This window comes from Budorcas taxicolor, chromosome 23 (genome assembly GCF_023091745.1).
Source record: "Budorcas taxicolor isolate Tak-1 chromosome 23, Takin1.1, whole genome shotgun sequence".
NCBI lineage: Eukaryota > Metazoa > Chordata > Mammalia > Artiodactyla > Bovidae > Budorcas > Budorcas taxicolor.
This window is the reverse complement of record NC_068932.1, coordinates 1,557,524-1,579,317: the sequence shown is the minus strand read 5'-3', so window position 1 is coordinate 1,579,317 and position 21,794 is coordinate 1,557,524.

Below are 21,794 nucleotides of genomic sequence, written 5' to 3'. Positions count from 1 at the left end.
TCCTTAGGGTCGCAGAGTCAGAAACAACTGAGCATATGCACACACACACATATGCATGCATGTAAGGAGACAGGAGGTACATGGGAAATCTCTGTACCTTCTTTTCGACTTTGTTATGAACCTAAAACTGCTCTTAAAAAAAGTCTTTAAAAAAAACTTTAAAAAGATGTAGAAGTATGCTCCATCCTGAGCTACCTGGGACTGGATGAACCAGGGTGTTTAATTCTTAAAATCACTACCCAAAAGCAACCTGAAATAGGAAAGTGCATATGTCATTATCTAGTGATAATTTGAATTCTGTAAGCTGAATTACTTGATTTTTCACTTATTTAGTTAAAACTAGATGAGTAAAAGTAGTGCTACGTATTGAACTCTCTCAGAAATCTCTACATATAGAATATACTATTTATACTTTCCATTTTACACAAATTTTCTTATTTACTGAAATCAAAACATGCCTGTTTTTCCCAAGGTGATTTTCAAGGCAAATATTTCTAATTCAACCCCAAAACTCCATGACAGAGCTATAAAAGTTATCTCAACAAACTCACCAGATACCTTTTTAGTACCCCACATTATAAGTCAAGTCCCTGATAGAACATCCTATTTTGCTTGTCTCGGCTGGCTGCTCTCTAGCACCATTAAACCTGACACCCTGGGTTGCATTTACTGCCATCCTGGCAATACTATTGGTACGCCTCATATATTGACTCTTCAATTTCTGTTGCAAACATTAATTATGGCATTTATTGTTCATACTGCTCTCATGTATGAAGTATAAGTCAGCAATTTGAAACAGAAAAATGGATGATTTGTATTTTTAATCACCTGAACCTGGCACAATGATTATTGTCTAATAGACATTATTAAGTAATCCTATCCTATAGCTATAAAGTTAACCTATAAAGAATATTTGAAGATTGGGCATAGGCTGTTCCTTAAAAATTATAATAGGAACTGATGTGAATAAATGTCCACTTGCCAAAATTGTTCACAATTTGTACACTGCTAAACCTCCAAATTTTTTTATTCTTCATTAAAAGTAAAGGGCACTTTACTAAGCTCTGATGGCTAGCATATTATTCATTCCAAATGAGCATTGTTATACTAATTCAAGATATAATTATATATTGAAATACAAATTATAATATAAATTATTATGTACCAAGTAACATGTGAGCGTGATGAAGAGAAAAGTGATAGAATTAACAGCATATTATTTCATTCCAGTAAGACTTCTACATTCTCTTACTTATGGTCAGTATCTACTTAAATGAGCAATTTCAAATCTATGGTCCATGAGTAAAACTTGTTAAATAATTTTCGCCTTTGTAATACACTTCTTATCCGGCAAACACATTTTGTTCATTTTTCTTGTTATGTACCAGAGAAATGAAATCTGATCCATTTGGTACAATATTAAAATGGCATTTAATATTTAACCTTAATGCCATAATTATTAACAAAAGAGAATATTAAATTTCCTATTTAATAAAATAATTTATCATGAACATTTTACACTGTAATCCCTTAATTTTTCTTTATTTATGCTACAAATAATTATAAAGCATAATGAACCTGGCATTACTTCCTTAATAATTAATTAAATTGCATTATTAAATGTCTCATTTGTGTTAGTAATTATTTTATGTTAGATCTGTTAAATATTTTGGCTGTGAATATTTTTGTGAACATTTGGAACAAATTGCATTACCCACCTACTGGTCAAATATTGATGGATCTCAATTCTACAAAGATTTAAAATCTACAATATCATTTAAATTATAAATTTAAGAATTTATATGTATGTATTATATATGTATATGTATTGTTGAAGCCATGGTAACTCAGACAGTAAAGGATCTGCCTGCAATGTGGGAGACCTAGGTTCATTCCCTGGAGAAGGGAATAGTAATTTACTCCAGCATTCTTGCCTGGAGAGCTTCATGAACAGAGGAGCCTGGTGGGCTACAGTTCATGGGATCTCAAAGAGTCAGACATGACTGAGCGACTAACACTTAATTTTTCACTGTGAATTTCTATTGAGGTTCATCTAAAAGTTAGACTCAGAAAAATAGTCATAATGATATAAAAATAGAGGCATATTTTTAGATATGGGGACTGATATAAATTTAGTAGTTAGAGAAAAATAAAGATATATATAATGCTTGTACTATCTGGTAGAATGTTGAATGTTGTTTAGTCACACAGTCGTGTCTGACTCTTTGAGACCCCATTGAGTGCCACTTCAATCTAAAGCATAATAAAGCCACAAGAAATCTTCTTAAGAACTATTGGATATTGAGGCAACAAGGATGAGTGATAAGCTAACACATGAAGATTTTAATAATATTTATTGGGGATTATTCATGGAGATTATATTTCAATGCTTGCTTTCCCCATTTCCTGTCATATTCTGAAATATTTCACAATAATAGAGGAGTTTTGGTGGGCATATATACAACAGGTGGGATGTTTTCAAGACCCACTTTAGATCTTTTCATATATAATTTTTACACTACAAGAATGGTCTCTTTTTGTCTTAATGCACCTGGGGACTTTGCCTCATCCTATGATTTCAGGGAGAACAATTTCTCTCCTCAGCTCCTTTAACCAGTTGGAATCTCTGGGAAGCAGGCTCAGAAATAAAATGAAATGCGAAAATGTCTATTGGGAAGTAACACCTATTAAGGGAAAGGGAAAGGGAAAGGAATCAAGATTGGGTTTGGGCTGCCAACAGACTACAGTTCTGACCTGATGAACTCTGTCAGCTTGTGGGGGGCTTATTAGCAAAATCCCACCTAGCTGACTCACTGACTTTAGATAACCCTTAGAAGACCACAGTTGTTCAGGCACTAAGTTTTGTCTGAATCTTTGCGACCCCATGGACTACAGCCCATCAGGTTCCTTTGTCTATGGGTTTTTTCTTGGCATGAATACTGAAGTAGGTTGCCATTTCCTTCTCCAGGGGATCTTCTTGGGTCAGGGATAAATCTTCCCAGGTCTTCTGTATTGGCAGGTGAATTCTTTACCAATGAGCCATCAGAGAAGCCCTTAGAAGACCAGAACCTTGCTCAAAAGATGAGGCAAACAATCAATGACCTCACAAGATGAGAGAGGCTATCATCTACCCAGAGGTCCTTACAGGTAGGTAGCAAGTATTTTCCTGAAGGGAGATCTGAGCAGCAGGGTTCCCTTTCTGCAACATTCCTCAATAGAATCATGATGAAGTGAAGTGAAGTTGCTCAGTCATGTCCGACTCTTTGCGATCCCATGGACTGTAGCCTACCAGGCTCCTCCGTCCATGGGATTTTCCAGGCAAGAGAACTGGAGTGGGTTGCCATTTCCTTCTCCAGGGGATCTTCCCGATGCAGGGATCGAACCCGGGTCTCCCGCATTGCAGGCAGATGCTTTACTGTCTGAGCCACCAGGGAAGTCATGATAACATACAGTAATTTCTCAGGATTCAAAACGTTATGATCTCAATGCCATGATGGGGCAGAACTCAGACCCATTTCTCTCTGTATCACTCTTCTCAGGACAGACTTCCTGGAAAATCACTCCATACTCTACATGTCCTGTAATCATACTCCCCATCTGCTCCATCTGATATCCCAGAGGAGGGCTGTTCCTAACAAACAGTATTGATTTTCAGATTTCCTGTGTAAATGAAATCATACAGTATTTCTCTTTCTATTGGACTTACTCCACTCAGCATAAGACTCTCTAGGTATGTAACATCTGATATGTTTGTAGCATCTTAGTACAGTGACAGACGGTGACTACACTTAATCATGGTGACTATTTTGAAAAGCGTAGAAATAATGAATCATTAATTTCACCCACCAAGAGCCAGATATCCTGGAATGCGAGGTCAAGTGGGCCTTAGGAAGCATCACTACAAACAAAGCTGGTGGAAGTGATGGAATTCTAGTTGAGCTATTTCAAATCCTGAAAGATGGTGCTGTGAAAGTGCTGCACTCAATATGCCAGCAAATTTGGAAAATTCAGCAGTGGCCACTGGACTGGAAAATGTCAGTTTTCATCCCAATCCCCAAGAAAGGCAATGCCAAAGAATGCTCAAACTACCACACAATTGTACTCATCTCACTCGCTAGTAAAGTGATGCCTAAAATTTTCCAAGCCAGGCTTCAGCAATATGTGAACCGTGAACTTCGAGATGTTCAAGGTGGTTTTAGAAAAGGCACAGGAACCAGAGCTCAAATTGCCAACATCTGCTGGCTCATGGAAAAAGCAAGAGATTTCCAGAAAAACGTCTATTTCTGCTTTATTGAATATGCCAAAGCCTTTGACTGTGAGGATCACAGTAAACTGGAAATTCTGAAAGAGATGGGAATACCAGATCACCTGACCTGCCTCTTGAGAAATCTGCATGCAGGTCAGGAAGCAACAGTTGGAACTGGACATGGAACAACAGACTGGTTCCAGATAGGAAAAGGAGTATGTCAAGGCTGTATATTGTCACCCTGCTTATTTAAGTTATATGTAGAGTACATCATGAGAAACGCTGGGCTGGAGGAAGCAGAAGCTGAAATCAAGACTGCTGGGACGAATATCAATAACCTCATATGTGTAGATGACACCACCCTTATGGCAGAAAGTGAAGAAAAACTGAAGAGCCTCTTGATGAAAGTGAAAGAGGAGAGTGAAAAAGTTGGCTTAAAGCCAGAAAACTAAGATCATAGTGTCCAGTCTCATCACTTCATGGCAAATAGATGGGGAAACAGTGGAAACAGTGGCTGACTTCATTTTTTTTTTTTTGCATTCCAAAATCACTGCAGATGGTGATTGGAGCCATGAAATTAAAAGATGCTTACTCCTTGGAAGGAAATTTATGACCAACCTCGGCAGCATATTAAAAAGCAGAGCCATTAATTTGCCAACAAAGGTCCATCTACTCAAGGTTATGGTTTTTCCAGTGGTCATATATGGATGTCAGATTTGGACTATAAAGAAAGCTGAGCACTGAAGAATTGCTGCTTTTGATCTGTGGTGTTGGAGAAGACTCTTGAGAGTCCCTTGGACTGCAAGGAGATCCAACCAGTCCATCCTCAAGGAGATCAGTCCTGGATGTTCTTTGGAAGAACTGATGTTGAAGCTGAAACTCCAATACTTTGGCCACCTGATGCGAAGAGCTGACTCATTGGAAAGGACCGTGATGCTGGGAAAGGTTGAGGGAAGGAGGAGAAGGGGACGACAGAGGATGAGATGGTTGGATGGCATCACCAACTCAATGGACATGGGTTTGGGTGTACTCCAGGAGTTGGTTATGGACAGGGAGGCCTGGCATGCTGCGGTTCATGGGGTTGCAAATAGTCGGACACAACTGAGTGACTGAACTGAACCGAATATGTATATTAGGGACTAACATATTGTTTTAGATCAATTATACTTCAAAAAGAGGGCTACCCTGATGGCTTAGTCGGTAAAGAATTTGCCTGTAATGCAGGAAGCACAGGAAATGTGGGTTCAATCCCTCGGTGAGGAAGATCCTTTGGAGTAGGAAATGGCAACTCACTCCAGCATCCTTGCCTGGAAAATTCCAAGGATAGAGGAACCTGGCAGACAGTCCATGGGGTCACAAAGAATTGTATACAACTGAGCAACTAAGCATGCACACATACTTCAAAAAAAAATGATCTCACGGAAAAAGAGATCAGATTTGTGGTTACCATAGGTAGGGATGTGAGGGTGCAGAATTTGATGAAAGCAGTCAAAAGGTATTAATACAAACCTCCAGTTATAAGATAAAGAAGTATAGAGAATGTAGTGTACAACATGATAAAAACAATTAACACTGCTTGTTTGTTAAATTTGAAAGTTGTTATAAAAGCAAGTCCTAAGAGTTTTCACAATAAATATTTTTAAATATTTCTTTAATTTTATATCTACATGGAATTATGGATGCTTACCAAACTAATTGTGGTAATTACTTCATGATGTACATAACTCAAATTATTCTCCTGTACACTTTAAACTTATACAAGGGTATATGTCAGTTATATCTCAATAAAACTGGACAAAAAAATAGAGACTATTAAAGATCAAAACTCATTAAGTTACACTCTTTAAGTAGGTGTATTTTATTTCATATAAATTAGATAGTAATAAAGCTGCATTTCTTTCAGGGTTTTACTTTATTGGGCTTTGTATCTTAAGATTTTACTAAAAAGTAACTGTGAAGAGGTTATAAGAAGCTGATTATAAAAGTTTTCTTTTTCATGTATGTAGCTATTGGCTATTTGAAGTTTTATTCTTCCACCACCACTGTTTTTTTCTTTCCTTCCTTTTTTTTTTTTTTTTTTTTTGGTTCCTGGGGATATAATTTAGCTTTTCTTACAGATAAATAAAATGCTTTATCTTATGTCCTTGTCCAGAAAGATGAAACAGAGAAGGACATTAAAATAATCAAATCGCTTGTATTAGCATGCTGCTGCTGCTGCTAAGTCACTTCAGTAGTGTCTGACTCTGTGCGACCCCAGGGACAGCAGCCCACCAGGCTTCACCATTCCTGGGATTCTCCAGGCAAAAACACTGGAGTGGGTTGCCATCCTTCTCCAATGCATGAAAGTGAAAAGTGAAAGTGAAGTCGCTCAGTCATGTCCGACTCTTAGCAACCCCATGGACTGCAGCCTACCAGGCTCCTCCATCCATGGGATTTTCCAGGCAAGAGTACTGGAGTGGGTTGCCATTGCTTTATGCACCCTCATGCTAATACTGGAGAAGGCAATGGCAACCCACTCCAGGACTCTTGCCTGGAAAATCCCATGGACTGGGGAGCCCGATAGGCTGCAGTCCATGAGGTCGCAAAGAGTCGGACACGACTGAGTGACTTCACTTTCACTTTCATGCTTTGGAGAAGGAAATGGAAACCCACTCCAGTGTTCTTGCCTGGAGAATCCCAGGCACAGCGGAGCCTGGTGGGCTGCCGTCATTGCACAGAGTCAGATACAACTGAAGAGACTTAGCAGCAGCAACATAATTTTCATCAATAGTTCTTCTATATTATGTTCATCCCCTTGTCCTACCAAAACATTGAATTAAATGCTCAATTGTACAGGAGAGAAGACAAGTGTGTATCTATATGTATGTATGTGAATGTGCATTCATGTGTGGTGTTTATTTCCCCTGGAATAGCAATTATAAGGAAAACAAATCATGTTTTAAATTATAAATTTTAAAACCAAATGAATAACAGTTACCATTATCTCTCTCCAAATTAACAACTTAGGTTTACAAAGTGAAGGCAATAATTCCAAAGTGAATCAAGAAACAAAATGAGAATATTTTTATCCCTGGGGGAAAAAAAATGCATCTATAATAAGGTCTATGAGAATTAGTTAAACTATTTATTAATGCAGTTATGTGTTTTCTAGTATCTGAAACTGATGTGTGTGCCCGGTGCTCAGTCACTCCTCTGCGTACAATTCTTTACGATCCCACTGACTGTAGCCCATCAGATCCTTCTTTCCATGGGATTTTCCAGGCAAGAATACTGGAGTCGGTGCCATTTCTTATTCCAAGGGATCTTACCAATCCAGGGATCGAACCCACGCCTCTTTCATCTCCTCTATTGGCAGGCAAATTCTCTACCACTGTGCCACCTGGGCCCTTGAAACTGATACCATGTGTTAAAAATATATAGATTACAGGTTGGAAAACTGTTCCACAGATCTCCCCTTACCTGGAAGCTTCCTTACAGCCTTCAAAGCAGGAGACTGGGTGCTACTCAAAGTGTGAAAGAGAGCAATAACTCCGAGCAGAAACCTGAAGAAACTGAAAGGGATTCTATGCTCCTGAAGACTGAGAACTATTAAAGAAAAGGGGGGAATTGATGCCGAGCAGGGTCTTGTGGGGCTCTTGGGTATGGAAGCCTTTTTGTCCCCCCTTCCCTTCTTATAGGCAAGGCTCCAGCCCCCATGACATTCTTCTTCAAGTTCCAAAGGGAAAACAGTTGCTAATCAAGAGAGGAGCAACCAGGAAACCACCTGGGTGAAGAGTAAAGGGACCAGAGAGGCCCCTTGAGATTAAGGCTCCCATAGACACAGCATAAAGATTATATTCTTCGATTTTTTAATGTGACTTTTTTTCTCATTATTATCTTCCCACATAGGGAGAGGTTGGCCTTGTTCTGGAGATGCCATGTCTATAAGCTTTGTTAAGAGGTTTGCTTTGGGGAAAGGAAGGTATTTGCGCTTGGGACATTTCTTACTAATTTATAGCTGAGAATTCTCTGAAATCCTTGAAACACTTCACCTTTACTCTGTCTAAGAAAGGATGGGACACAAACTTCCTTTAAAAATAGTGTTTAAACATAAATTATTACCTGAATCCCAAAAAGTATTGAGCAATGAAATATTTATTTAAAATATTTATAAGTAATAAAATGGAAAAGTTACTCAGTGAAAGAAATCAGTTTTCTCTCTAGATTCTGAGTTGTGATTATTAAGAGTTTTCTCCTACATAAAATACTTAACAAGCCTCAGTTATAAAATGGAGATGATAATTGTTTATCAGGCTAAAATGGAAGGATAAGATAAACTTTTAAGATTTTGATTACTTTTAGGATATAGGATATTCAATGAAAATTGCATATCAAAACATCTAATGTTTCCTTGATCTGTCAGAGATTTATGTAATATTAAGTTGATATATGATACCAATTGTAAAAAAGAGTGCTAAATACAGGCTATAAGATATATAGGAAAATATGTGTTACTACCAGGAAGTGTCTTAAAAATAAGAAGAAGCATCAACAGATTTTTTTTCTTTTGTTAATAGCAGCTTTGTTTATATAATATTCATACCTTGTCAATAACCAGTATAAATTCTATGAATACATTCAATTCTTGGTATTCCCAGTAGTAATGTTTTATAAAGTTACTATGAACACTGAATTAGTAAATACTAAATCAGTGCTCCTAGTGGAAATATGTAAATATATAAGTAAATATATATACACATATCTATCTTGAATCCTAAAATCAATTCATCCTGGAAGATGCTATTTTCTTCATTTTAACAAAAGAGAGTAAGATTCAGAAATGTTAAGTGACTTGTCTGAGACAGCCCAACAACAGGTAGGTACCAGAGTTGGGATTCAAGACTCATTCCAATGGCCCCAGAGTGAAAAGGGATAGTCACTAGAAAAAAAAAAAAAAGTTTCCCTGGACAATATATGCATTTAACTGCAGGCAGCAGCAGTCTTATTCACATAAGGAGTGAGAGGAAAGAATATGGGGCTACCAGACACCTGAAAAGTGAATAGGACTCCCCAGTAAAGGAAAGCATAGTGGGTATTTGCATAGAAATTTCCCTCAAATTCTTAGGGATAATTCTTCACTGAGCAATGCAAAAGTATGATTAAATGCATACAAAATAAACTAAAAGGTTGAAAAATCTAAATAGAAATATCAGAAACTCCTAAGATAAAATTGAGAAAAAAAATTTCCAGCAGAATCATACCACCATTAATACTAAATAAAGATCTACAGGCAAACGGGAAATATTATCAAATGGAAATTCATACCTAGCAGAAGAAATGATGAAATGGTAGATATTTAGTTAAATATAAATGACTGTTTTTGCTTTTTCTTAAATACTATAAAGAAAATAATTTGTTTACAGTGAAAGTTTTTGTAATGTGTTATCATGCCTATAACATTTAAGCAAAATGTCAGTGGAAAAGAATCCATCTGCTAATGAAGGAGACACAGGAGACATGGACTCAATCCCTGGGTCAGGAAGATCCCCTGGGGCAGGAAATTGCAACCCACTCTAGTAGTTTTGCCTGGAAAATTCCATGGACAAAGGAGCCTGGAGGGCTACAGTTTACCAGGTCTCAAAGAGTCAGACATGACTGAGAACACACACCATCACCACCATGACATCAACAAGAAAAATGTAATGGAAATAAATGGATTAATGGGACAAGCAAAACAAATAGCAAGATGGTAGACTTAAACTAAACATGTAAATAATTATATATCATTTAATATAGTAAAAGCTACAACTAAAAAGCAGATATCAAAAGGAAATGAACATGAAAGATGCTCAGTTGTGTTCGACTCTTTGAAACCCTATGGAATAGTCCATGGAATTCTCCAGGCCAGAATACTCAGAATAGGTAGCTGTTCCCTTCTCCAGGGGATCTTCCCAACCCAGGGATCAAACCCAGGTCTCTCACATTGCAGGTGGATTCTTTACCGCTGATCCACCAGGGAAGCCAAGAATACTGGACTGGTTAGGCAATCTCTTCTGCAATGGTTATTCCCAACCCAGAAATCAAATCAGGGTCTCCTGCATTGCAGGTAGATTCTTTACCAGTTGAACTACCAGGGAAGAGATATCAAAGGAGTGAATTTAAAAAAAAAATAAGACGGAACCATGTCAATATGTTGTTTACAATTTAAACACTTTGAATATAAAAACAGATACATAAAATAATATAATACTTCTTAAAGAATGGAAAATAAAAGGTTTAGAAAAGATATTCCATGGACACACTAAGAGAATGAAAGCTGGTCTATATTACTGTTAAAAAATTTCAAGAAAAAGAATATTACAAGATATAAAAAAGGTAATTTCAAGGTAAAATCAAGCAGCAAATTATCACTAAGATGTGACAAACCCTATTGTGTACAGAGCTAATTACATAGTAAAAATAGAAATGAAGGAAGAAATGAACAAATCCACAATCACCATGGGAAAATTTAATGATCCATTCTTTGGAGTTGATGAAACAATTAGACAAAATTAAGAAATAGAGCATGCTTTAATAACACCGTCAACCAAATTGACCCAGTAGACATTTATAAAACACTATACCAATAATTGTTGAACACACATTTTAAAGTGGAATCATGTGTAAAAATAAGTTATAGTCCAAGACATAAAGTTTCAACAAACTTCAAAGATTTTTTCAAGTAATCTTCAAGCACTTCAGTTCAGTTCAGTTCAGTCACTCAGTCGCATCTGACTCATTGCAACCCCATGAATCACAGCAGGCCAGGCTTCCCTGTCCATCATCAACTCCTAGAGTTTACCCAAACTCATGTGCATCGAGTTGGTGATGCCATCCAGCCATCTCATCCTCTGTCGTCCCCTTCTTCTCCTGTCCACAATCCCTCCCAGCATCAGGGTCTTTTCCAATGAGTCAACTCTTCACATGAGGTGGCCAAATTATTGGAGTTTCAGCTTCAGCATCAGTCCTTTCAATCAACACCCAGGACTGATCTCTTTTAGGATGGACTGGTTGGACCTCCTTGCAGTCCAAGGGACTCTCAAGAGTCATTTCCAATACCAAGCACTTAGAGTTGTACAAATCAAAATGAAAAGATATCCCAAACAAAGAAACACATATCTGGCAACTGAACAGCACTTCCAAATGCTATGAGTCAAAGAAAAATAAGAGGAAAAAAATGTGAAATTACTTTGAAGTGAAAGAATATTAAAGATAATGAAAGCATAATATATCCAAATGTATGGGATATGGGTGATACAATCTGTAGAGAAATTTATTTCATTCATAGCTCATAATAGATAAGAAGGAAAAATTCAGTAATAATATAAGATTTTTCATTATGTGCCTAGTTAAAGAAGAGAAAATCAAGCCAAGGTTAGCAGCACACAGTGAATAAAAGATTATTATGCACAATTATTACTTGTGTAGTTATTATTATAACACAAACCTAGAAAAATAAAGGCTTTGTAGAAATACTAAAAAAAAATGATAAATTTCTAAGGTAAGAGTTATAAAAATTAAAAAAGAGACAAACATATTATTTTTAGCAAACATAGTATTTATAACAAAAATGAGAAACCACTATATAGTCTTAGAACACTAACAGGATAAAGAGATTACTGTGAAGCTATTTATACTAGTAAATTAAACAGTTTAGATAAAACTGACAATGTTCTTTAAAAACAGTGTACCAAAAATGACAACATTTGAAATGGAAAATATGCTTTTTTTTTCAATGGAAAATATGAATATCTTTCTATCTGTTAATACAAGATAATAGTAGACACTTCAAAAAAGAGATACTTGAACAATTAGAATATAAAAATAAGCTCAATAATAGCCATCATCTAGAAATTGTGAATTAAAACCATGAGATATCACTATAAACTACTAGAATAGCTAGAATTAGAAAGAAAAATCACATTTGAGTTATGTGAAACTCCCAGAAACTCATGCATTGTATATAAGAGCAGAAAATGGTACAACTTCTTCATAAATGATTCCTCAGTTTTTTTATGAAATTACATAGTCCTGCACTATATAAAACATTCATTACATTCTTGTGAATATACTCAAGAGAAATAAAAATATATGTACACATAAGAACTTCTATAAGAATGTGCATAGAAGTTTTAATTATAATAGTTTCAATTCAGAAGAAACTCTTAATTTTCATCCACAGGAGAATCAACAAATTGCATTCAGGCAATGGGATTATACTTATAAATTTTTAAGAAGAAAAAATTCACATTGATACATACAATTAAATGGATGAGGAGTACACACAGATTTCATTACTATGAAATTCTAGATTAGGCAGAGGTAAAGTAACAGAAAACACATCAGTGGTTACCTGAGGCAGTAGCTGTGGAGAAGTGAGTGCAAAGGAAACATGGGGGAATATTTTAAGAAGACAAAAATAGTCTTCATCATAATTTTGGTAGTGGTTTCCTGTTTATATTTGTCAAAATGCATCCAACTGCATGCTAAAAATTACTTATGAAAATTTTTCTCAAGATAGATGAATAAAAATATTTTAGAATGCACAAATAATATTTTAAACACAACTTTAAAAAATGCAAGCAATCAGGATGAACAGTGATATTTTACTCTTTATTTTTTTTTCATTGAATGATTCGAAAGGTAAAATGTCTTCTTGACTAAAGTTGGAGATTAAAAGCCTGAAGACTACATAGTCTCAGTAAGAAAATCAGATGAACAACTACCTATGAATCATTAAGAAACTAATTTAAATTTCCCCAACCCTGGGTTTGCTGAATGACTGCTAAACTCACCCTGTAGTAAGCACGTATTTTATTTTTAAGTATTTATTTTAATTGGAGGCTAATTACTTTACAGTATTGTAGTGGTTTTACCATATATTGACATGAATCTGCCACGGGTGTACATGTGTTCCCCATCTTGAAGCCACCTCCAACTTCCCTCTCCATAGCATCCCTCTGGGTCATTCCAGTGCACCAGCCCTGAGCACCCTGTCTCATGCATCAAACCTAGACTGGCGATCTCTTTCACATATGATAATATACATATTTCAATGATATTCTCTCAGATCATCACATGCTCGCCTTCTCCCACAGAGTCCAAAAAACTGCTCTATACATCTGTGTCTCTTTTGCTGTCTCACATATAGGGTTATCATTACCATCTTTCTAAATTCCTTATATATGCATTAGTATACTATATTGGTATTTTGCTTTCTGGCTTACTTCACTCTGTATAATAGGCTCCAGTTTCATCCACCTCATTAGAATTGATTCAAATGTATTATTTTTAATGGCTGAGTAATATTTCATTGTGTATATGTACCACAGCTTTCTTATCCATTCATCTGCTGATGGACATATAGGTTGCTTCCATGTCCTGGCTATTATAAACAGTGCTGCGATGAACATTGAGGTACACATGTCTCTTTCAATTCTGGTTTCCTCAATGTGTATGCCCAGCAGTGGGATTGCTGGGTCATATGGCAGTTCTATTTCCAATTTTTTAAGGAATCTCCATACTGTTCTCCATAGTGGCTGTACTAGTTTGCATTCCCCGGCATTTATTTTTTGTAGACTTTTGGATCACAGCCATTCTGACAGGCATGAGATGGTACTTCACTGTGGTTTTAATTTGCATTTCTCTGATAATGAGTGATGCTGAGCATCTTTTCATGTGTTTGTTAGCCATCTGTATGTCTTCTTTGGAGAAATGTTTGCTTAGTTCTGTGGCCCATTTTTCGATTGGGTCGTTTATTTTTCTGGAATTGAGCTTCAGGAGCTGGTTGTATATTTTTGACATTAATTCTTTGTCAGTTGCTTCATTTGCTATTATTTTCTCCCATTCTGAAGGCTGTCTTTTCACTTTGCTTATGATTTCCTTTGTTGTACAAAAGCTTTTAAGTTTAATTAGGTCCCATTTGTTTATTTTTATGTTTATTTCCATTATTCTGGAGGTGGGTCATAGAGGATCCAGCTGTGATTTATGTTGGAGAGTGTTTTGCCTATGTTTTCCTCTAGGAATTTTATAGTTTCTGGTCTTACATTTAGATCTTTAATCAATTTTGACTTTATTTTTGTGTAGGTGTTAGAAAGTGATCTAGTTTCATTCTTTTACAAGTGATGGTCCAGTTTTCCCAGCACCACTTGTTAAAGAGATTGTCTTTTTTGCATTGTATATTCTTGCCTCCTTTGTCAAAGATAAGTTGTCCATAGATGCATAGATTTATTTCTGGGCTGTCTATGTTTTCCATTGATCTATATTTCTGTCTTTGTGCCTGTACCATACTGTCTTGATGTCTGTAGCTTTATAGCAGAGCCTGAAGTCAGGCAGGCTGATTCCTGTAGTTCCATTCTTCTTTTTCAAGATTTCTTGGGCTATTTGAGGTTTTTTGTATTTCCATTAAATTGTGGAGTTTTTTGTTCTAATTCTGTGAAAAATACTGTTGGTAGCTTGATAGGGATTGCATTGAATCTATTGCTTTGGGTAGTGTACTCATTTTCACTATATTGATTCTTCCAATTCATGAACATGGTATATTTCTCCATCTATTTGTGTCCTCTTTCATTTCTTTCATCAGTGTTTTGTAGTTTTTTTTATTTATAGGTCTTTTGTTTCTTTAGGTAGATATATTCCTAAGTATTTTATTCTTTTTGTTGTGAATGGAATTGTTTCCTTAATTTATCTTTCTGTTCTCTCATTGTTAGTGTATAGGAATGCAAGGGATTTCTGTGTATTAATTTTATATCCTTCAACATTACTATATTCATTGATTAGGTCTAGTAATCTTCTAGTAGAGTTTTTAGGGTTTTCTATGTAGAGGATCACATAAGTAAATGAGTAAGATAAGGACTACAGCCTTGTCTAACTCAATGAACTAACTCAATGAAACTAAGTCATGCCGTGTTGGGCTACGAAAGATGGACGAGCCATGGTGGAGAGGTATGACAGAATGTGGTCCACTGAAGAAGGGAATTGCAAACCACTTCAGTATTCTAGCCTTGAGAACGCCATGAACAGTATGAAAAGTCAAAAAGATAGGACTCTGAAGATGAACTCCCCAGGTTGGTAGGTGCCCAATATGCTACTGGAGATCATTAGAGAAATAACTCCAGAAAGAATGAAGGGATGCAGCAAAAGCAAAGAGAACACTCAGTTGTGGATGGAACTGGTGATAGAATCAATGTTTGATGTGGTAAAGAGCAATATTGCATAGGAACATGGAGTGTTAGGTCCATGAATCAAGCCAGATTAAAGAGGTCAAACAGGAGATGACAAGAGTGAACAGTGACATTCTAGGAATCAGAGAACTAAGATGGATTGGAATGGGTGAATTTAACTCAGATGGCTATTATATCTACTACTGTGGACAACAATCCCCTAGAAGAATTGGAGTAGCCATCATAGCCAACAAAGAGTCTGAAATGCAGTATTTGGATTCAATCTCAAAAACTACAGAATGATCTTTGTTCGTTTCCAAGGCAAAACATTCAATATCACAGTTATCCAAGTCTATGCCCCAACCAGTAATGCTGAAGAAGCTAAAGATGAACAGTTCTATGAAGACCTATAAGGCCTTCTAGAACTAAGACCCCAAAAAGATGTCCTTTTCATTAAAGGGGACTGGAATGTAAAAGCAGGAAGTCAAGAAACACCTGGGTTAACAGGCAAATTTGGCCTTGGTATATGGAATGAGCCAGGGTAAAGGCTAATAGAGTTTTGCCAAGGGAATGCACTGGTCATAGCAAACACCCTCTTCTAACAACACAAGAGAAGACTCTACACATGGACATCACCAGATGGTCAACACCAAAAACAGGTTGATTCTATTTGTTGCAGCCAAAGATGGAGAATATCTATACAGTCAGCAAAAACAAGACTGGGAGCTGACTATGGCTCAGATCATGAACTCCTCATTGCCTAATTCACACTTAAATTGAAGAAAGTGTGGAAAACCACTAGACCATTCAGGTTATCACCTAAAATCAAATCCCTTATCACTATATAGTGGATGTGAGAAATAGATTTACGGGACCAGATCTGATAGATAGAGTACCTGATGAACTATGGATGGAGTTTTGTGACATTGTACAGTAGACAGGAATCAAGACCATCCCCATGGACAAGAAATGCAAAAAAGCAACATGGCTGTTTGAAAAGGCCTCACAAATACCTGTGACAAGAAGGGAAACAAAAAACAAAGGAGAAGGGAAACATATACTCATTTGAATGCAGAGTTCCAAAGAAGAGCAAGGAAAGCTAAAAAAGCCTTCCTCAGGTATCAATGAAAAGAAATAGAGGAAAATAAGACAATGGGAAAGACTAGAGATCTCTTCAAGAAAATTAGAGATACCAAAGGAACATTTCATGCAATGATGGGCTCTATAAAGGACAGAAATGGTATGGACCTAACAGAAGCAGAAGATATTAAGAAGAGGTGGCAAGAATACAGAACAGAAGAACTGTACAAAAAAGATCTTCATGACCCAGATAATCAGGATGGTGTGATCACTCATCAAGAGCCAGAGATCCTGGAATGTGAAGTCAAGTGGGCCTTAGGAAGCATCACTATGAAGAAAACTAGTGGTAGTGAAATAATTCCAGTTGAGCTATTTCAAATCCTGAAAGATGATGCTTTGAAAATGCTGCCTGCACTCAATATGCCAGAAAATTTGGAAAACTCAGCAGTGGCCACTGGACTGGAAAATGTCAGTTTTTATTCCAATCCCAAAGAAAGGCAATGCCAAAGAATACTCAAATTAGCACACAATTGTACTCATCTCACATGCTAGTAAAGTAATGCTTAAAATTCTCCAAGCCAGGCTTCAGCAATACATAAACCATGAACTTTCAGATGTTCAGGCTGGTTTTAGAAAAGGCAGAAGAACCAGAGATCAAATTGCCAACTGAAGGGTTAGTGCAGCCATAATAGGGAAAGTGGAGATGTGCCCGCAGGCGGGGCTCTCTGCGTGGGCTGAACGTGCTTGCAAGCGAGGCGTTCTGCAATGGAGTCTTGACACAGCCTTGAGTTTAATGGTCCCTTGCAAACAAGGGAACATTCCCTTCCTGTGATAAGAGGAAAAGAAAGGGCTCTGGACTGACTCTGCAGTAAGCAGAAATTTCACTCCCTTTCACTCCCTTTTGCTGTACGATAACATTTATGCACATGCACTGTACTGAAATGGCTTGGTTATACTGTCTGGAATTCTGCCCAGGGGGGCTATATAAAAGTAAACCGCAAGCCTGCTTGCTTGTGCAGTTATTATTTTTCCTCTGGCCAGAGTGGTGTCTGTCTCTTGTGTGTGTCTTGTCTTTTATGTCATTTCACTCATAATCTCCAACACAAACATCTCCTGGCTCATGGAAAAGCAAAAGAGTTCCAGAAAAACATAGATTTCTGCTTTATTGACTATGCCAAAGCCTTTTACTGTGTGGATCACAGTAAACTGTGCAAAATTTTGAAAGGGATGGGAATACCAGACCACCTAACCTGCCTCTTGAGAAATCTGTATGCAGGTCAGGAAGCAACGGTTAGAACTGGACATGGAACAATGGACTGGTTCCAGATAGGAAAAGAAGTACGTCAAGGCTGCATGTTGTCACCTTGCTTATTTAACTTATATGTAAAGTACATCATGAGAAGTGCTGGGCTGGAGAAAGCACAAGCTGTAATCTAGATTACTGGGAGAAATATTGATAACCTCAGATATGCAGATGACAGCACCATTATGGCAGAAAGTGAAGAACTAAAGAGCCTCTTGATGAAAGTGAAAGACGAGAGTGAAAAAGTTTGTTTAAAGCACAACACTCAGAAAACTTAGATCATGGTGTTTGGTCCCATCACTACATGGCAAATAGATGGGGAAACAGTGGAAACAGTGGCTGACTTTATTTTTCTGTGCTCCAAAATCACTGCAGATGGTGATTGCAGCCATGAAATTAAAAGACGCCTCCTCCTTTGAAGGAAATTTGTGACGAAGCTAGATGGCATATTAAAACGCAGAGCCATTACTTTGCCAACAAAGGTCCATCCAATCAAGGCTATGGTTTTTCCAGTGGTCACGTATGGATGTCAGATTTGGACTATAAAGAAAGCTGAGTGCAGAAGAATTCATGCTTTTGAACTGTGGTGTTGGAGAAGACTCTTGAGAATCCCTTGGACTGCAAGGATATCCAAACAGTCCATCCTAAAGGAGATCAGTCCTGGGTGTTCATTGATAGGACTGATGTTGAAGCTGAAACTCCAATACTTTGGCCACTTGATGTGAAGAGCTGACTCATTAGGAAAGATCGTGATGCTGGGAAAGATTGAGGGCAGGAGGAGAAGGGGACGACAGATGATGAAATGGTTGGATGGCATCACCGACTCAATGGACATAGGTTTTGGTAGACTCTGGAAGTTGATGATGGATCGGGAGGCCTGGCATACTGCAGCTCATGGGCTCACAAAGATTCGGATACGACTGAGTGACTGAACTGAACTGAACTGATGTAGAGGATCATGTCATCTGAAAACAGTGAGAGTTTTACTTCTTCTTTTCCAGCATGGGTTTCTTTTATTTGTATTTCTGCTCTGATTGCTGTGGCCAAAACTTCCAAAACTATGTTGTATAGTAGTGGTGAGAGTGGGCACCCTCGCCTTGTTCCTAACTTTAGGGGAAATGTTTTCTATTTTTCACCATTGAGGATAATCTTTGCTGTGGGTTTGTCATATATAGCTTTTATTATGTTGAGGTGTCTTCCTTCTATTCCTGCTTTCTGGTGGGTTTTTCTCATAAATGCATGTTGAATTTTGTCAAAGGCTTTCTTTGGACCTATTGAGATAATCATATGGTTTTTATCTTTCAATTTGTTAATGTGGTGTTGATTGATTTGTGCATATTAAAGAATCCTTGCATTCCAGGGATAAAGCCCACTTGGTCATTATGTATCATCTTTTTAACATGTTGTTCGATTCTGTTTGCTAGAATTTTGTTCAAGATTTTTACATTTATGTTCATCAGTGATATTGGCTTGTAGTTTTCTTTTTTTGTGGCATCTTTGTCTGGTTTTGGTATTAGGGTGATGGTGGCCTATAGAATGAGTTTGGAAGTTTACCTTCCTCTGCAATTTTCTGGAAGAGTTTGAGTAGGATAAGTGTTAGCTCTTCTCTGAATTTTTGGTAGAATTCAGCTGTGAAGCTGTCTGATCCTGGGCTTTTGTTTGCTGGAAGATTTCTGATTACAGTTTTGATATCCACGCTGGTGATGGGTCTGTTAAGATTTTCTATTTCTTCTTGGTTCAGTTTTGGAAAGTTATACTTTGTTAAGAATTTGTCCACTGCCTCCAAGTTGTCCATTTTATTGATATATAATTACTGATAGTAGTCTCTTATGATCCTTTGTATTTCTGTGTTGTCTGTTGTGGTTTCTCCATTTTCATTTCTAATTTTGTTGATTTGATTTTTCTCCCTTTGTTTATTGATGAGTCTTGCTAATGATTTGTCAATTTTATTTATCTTGTCAAAGAACCAGCTTTTGGCTTTGTTGATTTTTGCTATGGTCTCTTTCTTTCTTTTGCATTTATTTCTGCCCTAATTTTAAAGATTTCATTCCTTCTACTAACCCTGGCATTCTTCATTTCTTCCTTTTCTAGTTTCTTTAGGTGTAGAGTTAGGTTATTTATTTGACTTTTTTCCTGTTTCTTGAGGTAAGCCTGTATTGTTATGAACCTTCTGGTTAGCACTGCTTTTACAAATGTCCCATAGGTTTTGGGTTGTTATGTTTTCATTTTTATTCATTTGTATGCATATTTTGATTTATTTTTTTTTATTTCATCCATGATTTGTTGGTTATTCAGAATCGTGTTGTTTAGCCTCCATATGTTGGAATTTTTAACAGTTTGTTTTTTTTTTTAATGTAATTGATACCTAATATTACTGCATTGTGGTCAGAAAAGATGCTTGGAATGATTTCAGTTTTTTTGAATTTACGAAGGCTAGATTTATGGCCCAAGATGTGATCTATCCTGGAGAGGGTACCATATGCACTTGAGAAAAAGTTGAAATTCATAGTTTTGGGGTGAAATGTCCTATAGATATCAATTAGGTCTACCTGGTCCATTGTGTCATTTAAAGTTTGTGTTTCCTTGTTAATTTTCTATTTAGTTGATCTATCCATAGGTGTGAGTGGAGTATTAAAGTCTCCCACTATTATTGTGTTTTTGTTAATTTCCCCTTTCATACATGTTAGCATTTGCCTTACATATTGCAGTGCTTGTATATTGGGTGCATATATACTTATAATTGTTATATCTTCTTTTTGGAGTGATCCTTTGATCATTATGTAGTGTCCTTCTTTGTCTGTTTTCACAGTCTTTGTTTTAAAGTCTATTTTATCTGATATGAGTTTTGCTACTCCTGCTTTTTTTTTTTTTTTTTGATCTCCATTTGTGTGAAATATCTTTTTCCAGCCCTTCATTTTCAGTCTGTATGTGTCCCGTGTTTCCAGATGTGTCTCTTATAGACAGCATATGTAGGAGTCTTATATTTTTATCCATTCAGCCAGTCTTTGTCTTTTGGTTGGAGCATTCAACCCATTGACATTTAAGGTAATTATTGATAAGTATGATCCCATTACCATTTACTTTGTTGTTTTGAATTTGAGTTTATACACCCTTTCTGTGTTTCCTGTCTAAAGAAGATCCTATGGCATTTGTTGAAGAGCTGGTTTGGTGGTGCTGAATTCTTTCAGCTTTTGATTATCTGTAAAGCTTTTGATTTATCCTTCATATTTGAATGAGATTCTTGCTTGGTACAGTAATCTGGGTTATAGGTTTTTCTCTTTCATCACTTTAAGTATGTCCTGCCATTCCCTTCTGGCCTGAAGAGTTTCTATTGAAAGATCAGCTGTTATCCTTGTGGGAATCACCTTGTGTGTTATTTGTCATTTTTCCCTTGCTGCTTTTAATATTGGTTCTTTGTGTTTGATCTTTGTTAATTTGATTAATATGTGTCTTGGGATGTTTCACCTTGGGTTTATCCTGTTTGGGACTCTCTGGGTTACTTGGACTTGGGTGACTATTTCCTTCTCCATTTTAGGGAAATTTTCAACCACTATCTCCTTGAGTATTTTCTCATGGCCTTTCTTTTTGTCTTCTTCTGGGACTCCTATGAATCGAATGATGGGGTGTTTGACATTGTCCCAGAGGTCGCTGAGGTTGTCCTCATTTCTTTTAATTCTTTTTTTTTTCTTTTTTCTCTCTGCTTCATTTATTTCTGTCATTCTATCTTCTACCTCACTTATCCTATCTTCTGCCTTCATTATCCTACTGTTGACTCCCTCTGGAGTGTTTTTGATCTCATTTATTGCATTTTTTTCATTATTGATTGACTTTTTTATTTCTTCTAGATCCTTGTTAAACATTTCTTGCATCTTTTCAATCCTTGTCTCCAGGCTATTTATCTGTAACTCCATTTTGTTTTCAAGATTTTGGATCATTTTTACAGTTATTATTCTGAATTCTTTTTCAGGTAGATTCCTTATCTCCT